The sequence below is a fragment of the Vidua chalybeata genome, chromosome Z, assembly GCF_026979565.1.
Source record: "Vidua chalybeata isolate OUT-0048 chromosome Z, bVidCha1 merged haplotype, whole genome shotgun sequence".
In the NCBI taxonomy this organism is placed as follows: Eukaryota; Metazoa; Chordata; class Aves; order Passeriformes; family Viduidae; genus Vidua; species Vidua chalybeata.
In genome coordinates, this window is record NC_071570.1 from 1227466 (window position 1) to 1232404 (window position 4939).

Sequence of the window (4939 nt, forward strand, 5' to 3'; positions counted from 1 at the left end):
TCCCCAGGGAATACAGAAACTGGGCACAAACACAAAACAAATGGAAGTAGGGAATTCACTCTTCCTCTCTCAGCTGCTGAGATTTTCCTTTTTCCCAGCTGTATTAGGTATTAAAAGCTGACGTCAGTTGTACTGAATTTTGTGCAACAATCCAAAAACTGCGATAAAAAGTTTGTGAAGGCAGTCATACATTTTCAAATTCAAGTAATTTTCTTGCCTAAATGCTGATGAGTAGAACAATTAACCAAATGAACTCAAGTATTCATAAGTATTAATAACTCAAGTATTCTACCTATCACCATTTTTTCAATTATTTTGACCACTCCATATTTTTCCTGCTCAAGGAATAGACTTTTTTTTTTTTTTTTTTTTTTAACTGAGGATATTTTATGCTGTTGCTACAATATCTGTAGAGATGAGTTGGTGAAGAGGTATCTCACAGTGTGATAGTGACATTCTTCTGTGGGTGATTGGTAGGGTGATTCAGGGGCTAAAAGCACTGAGGGGCTCAGGGAAGATTAGGGAACCTCTAGATGGAGGGAGAGTTGGACCCAGGAGAGAGACTGGCATGGGAGAACACTGGAGCTGTCAGAGCATCCTTCCAAGTGAAAGTCTGACCCTTATGCACATCGAGCAGATGCTGCAGGATCTCAGGTGTCTGCAGCCTCCATCAAACAACCCCCCTGCCTATCTGCCCCACAAACATCCCCTGGAAAATCCTGCACATTCCCTTTTTTTTTTTTTTTCTGCACCGTGGATCCGTTGCCAGGCTGCACACACCCAGGTTTGGCAGGGCTCCACCACCCACCATGCTCTGGCGACGAGTAACAGCAGATTTCCCATCTACTCTGAGTGGCACCGATACTCTGGAAGGGTTGGGTAAGGAGGCTCTCCTGGCTGCTCTCTGTTCCCCAGGAGCCACCAGGGCTCACATTAAATGAATTTTCCCTGAAGCACCAGCGCTGCCGTGAAGCTCACGGGGTGCCATGAAACTCACTCATGAAACTCAGGGGGTGCTGTGAGTTTTGGTCTCTTGTTTCAGCTAGAACACCTGGATCTTTGGAGGACCAGGGAGCTTAGGAGACTGCCGAGGTCCCTGCCCTTCCTACATCTCTGTTTCACCTTTGCAGCTACCAAGGCAGGTTAAAAAGTGCAGTTTGGGCTCTGAGGTGTCATTACTTCAACGCACTGAATGTCTCCTGCCTAGCAGGAAATACTCAATCCACTTTCTTAGACCTTTTCTATGAGAGTAGAGGGACTGAGAGAATTGGGATTGTTCAGCGTGGAGAAGAGAAGGCTCCAGCAAAACCTAATTGTGTCTGTCCAGTGCCTGAAGGAGCCAACAGAAAACATGAAGAGGGACTTTCCACAAAAGCATGTTGAGGCAGGACAGAGGGAATGGCTTCCCACTGCCAGAGGGCAGGGATAGATGGGATATTGGGAAGGAATTCCTGGCTGTGAGGGTGGGCAGGCCCTGGCACAGGGTGCCCAGAGCAGCTGTGGCTGCCCCTGGATCCCTGGCAGTGTCCCAGGCCAGGTTTGATGGGGTTTGGAGCAGCCTGAGACAGTGGGAGGTGTCCCTGCCCATGGCAGGGGGTGGAATTGGATGAGTTTCAAGGTTCCTTCCATCCCCAGGCCACCCTTCCATGATTCTGTAATTCTGTGATTCTGTGATTCTGTGATTCTGTGATTCTCTGACCAGCTGCCAGACACACTAGGAAGGACACTCCCAAGCCAGCAGCTTTCCTGTCCGTGGGCAGGAAGCTTTCCTGTACATTCTGTACCTTCCTTGGCTGACAGCTGAGACACACCTCCCTCAATGCCCATGGATAGCTTTGCTGTGGAAGAGACCTTTTGGAGGGAACCTGAGGAGCCATCTCTCCTCTGGGAGCTGTTACACCTCCAGGCAATCTAGAAAACACCATTTATTATTTCCGTAGAGAATCCCCAGCAACTGAATGATGGCTCCAGGTCCCCTTTCTCATTTCGTTTTTATTTGGTTTTTATTTTAACCTTACAATTCAGATGACCAGGAACTTTGTTTATTTACTTAACAAAGCTGAATTTCTCACAAACACAAGTAATTGGGGTCTAGAAGAGCATCACAGAAACTAAAAGAATTGTGAAAGACACCCCATGGCCTGGTAACACTACAGTTATATACAGGAATTGTTGGATTTAAGAAATTAGGACTTTGGAAAACACATATATTCAGAAACATTGTCATTTAGAACCAGCTTTCAATCCAATTAAAAGCCAAATAGTTGAGCAGCAATCTATTAGATACCAACTTTTTTTGGCTTTCACCCTCACTGCATAAAAATACATATTGAACCTCCATATAATTAATTTTTCCTATCAGGTATTTGTCCTGTTTGCAAGAAAAATGAAAAAATGCACCAAGATAGTAACCCAAATCCTGGCTGTGCCTTGCTTGCCCAAAGCAGTGTGAGTCAACAGGCAGCAAACACTTTTGAGAAGGTTCTTGTTGTCACTTGTGACTTCGATTCCCATTTTCATGTGAATCAGCTGAACTGAGCTCATTCTTCCTCTTAACATCACGTGGCTTTTGCCAAGCTTCACCGCTGGTATCAACAGCTACAAATATTCTGAAGTGAGGCATCTGCTTGTGCTGGGTTTGAGTTCCCACCATGATCCCTACATACCAGCCTCAGAAAAAGTGGCAAGGAAACAAGGAAACTGCCTTAAAAGAAAGAAGGGTGTTGTAACTATGCCAGGGAGCAGAGGCTTATAGTTATCATCTCCATGGATAATTAGGAGGCACATGTCTAAATACTCACTTTTTTTGTACAGCGTCAAAAAGCACGTTGCAGGTCCCATTTTGATGACCAGTCTGCCCATTTTGCATCCACACTCTTGCAGCCCAGCTGCAGGAGCACAAAAAATTGAACCACCAGGTAGAAGCTTCAAAGAGAGTCTTTTATATCACAGAATGGGTTGGGTTGGAAGGGAGCTTTAAAGGTCATCTGGCCCAATATATTTTCATTGGTTGAAGCTCATGAAGCTGTAAAAACTTTCACATGATGACACTGGCCTCAGTGGGGACAAGTTGGGCAGGACTAGAGGTTTTCAGGGCAGGATTAGAGGTTTTTAAGGCAGTAAAGTCTACCCAAGCTGCAGATGACCTCTTGGGCACAGGAAGTCCCGGTGGTGCAGCTTGCAGCAGGACACAGCTGCAGGAATGTGTTTTTTTTTTTTTTGTTTTGGACTTTCCTGGAGATCTGCTGCATCTGAGCACATCCATTTGCACCAGTATCACAACCACACCGCGTCTGGAATGCAGCACTTGCAAGCTGGAGGCTGACAACACAAATACCAGCTGTTTGCTGCACACCCTGCCCTGCCAGCCACCCTCCCTGCTGCTCACAGCTGCTACCTCCCTGTTTATGGGGGTCGAAATCCTACGTAAAAGTGCCAAATTGGAGACTTAAAAAAGCCTTTTCAGCAGGAACATGTCGCCTTTCTAACCCTCTCTCTGATGTGAGCTGGGAAGACCAATGCAAAATAGAAACAATAGAATATGTTAATCACTCTTTTGCCTACCAGAGAACGGAGCTGGGCCCCAAGGGAAAGTGACATTTTCAGTTTTATCTCAGCGGCACTGCTCCCTTCAGCACTGAAAAAAAACAGTGCTAGAAACTGCTTTTTCATTACAGATATCTGAATATTCAATGTGTCATTTAAATTGGCTTTGGATCTGTTCCCATAGCCACCCCTGAGGAACCTGGTGAGGACAAACTATCCTGCTGATATCTCACACCAGGGTGTTTTGTCTAAGCCCAAAGTTTCTTTGCCTTGTGAAATTAAAACAACCCTTGCTTCAAGTGACTTTCACTTTTTCAGGGGAATTTCAAGGACAAGGACAATTCTGCAGCACTCCTGTTGTACATAATGACCCAGAGAGCTATCTGCTTAACCACAAGAAAACCCTCTTTTCCTCCAGAATTTGGGAGGACTGGCTTTTCATTCTGTTTTGATGGCAAGTGCAGCATCACAAGTGGAGAGAGACTGGCATTTGTAGTCTGGGAGGGATTTTAATAGAAGTAAACATTCATTTTAAAGAGAAAGACGAAAGACTCAGAGGGAAAATAAACCTTCTGGGCTCAAAGAACTCAAAGAAAGACAAAGAAAGGGTCTTTGAAATCTGCAGGGTGTCTGTGTCCCTCACCCTACCCCCAAAAGTACTCGTGTCTCCCTCCTTTTTTTCCCCTCTCCCCCAGCCAAGTTAACACGACCCCAAACATAATTTGGATGTTTATACAGAGCATAATTCACACCATGTTCCCAAGGGCAGCAGGAATAGGACTGAGCCATCAGCTGGGCATCTGCTATCCAGGGCTGGGCTCAGCAGGGTTTCCACCCACAGGCACATGTGCTCAGGACACCCAAGTAACCAGTGACAGGAGGAAACATCCTTGGGTTACAGCAGAGCAAGTTTGGTTTGGATATTAGGAAAAATCCTTCATGGAAAGGGTTGCCAAACCCTGTAACAGGCTGCCTGGGGCAGTGATGGAGTCCCCAGTGGCACCTGGGGTGACTGGTGGGCCTGGCAGTGCTTTGGGGAATGGTTGATTGGATGAGCTTAGACGGCTTTTCCAACCTAAAGTATTCCATGGCAGTATCCGTGACACTCCCAAAGCCCCAGCCATGCTGCTGCAGGATGTGCCTCCACGCTCCCAGAGCACATCCCAGCCCAGCCAGGAAAGAGATATCCCTTTTGGCTCAGACCCTGGAACATTTCAAGTGGGCTGAGGGACCACCAGGCTCAAATCTACCCTGTCCAGGTTTGTGCTTTGTCCTCTGCCCTCAGCCAGTGCCTCCTGTAGGAACAGCTCCCATTTATAGGAATAATTGTGTATAGCTTGAAGAAGAGACTGAAAATCAGTGCTCTTTGATATTTCAGATGAGTGGTCTCTCC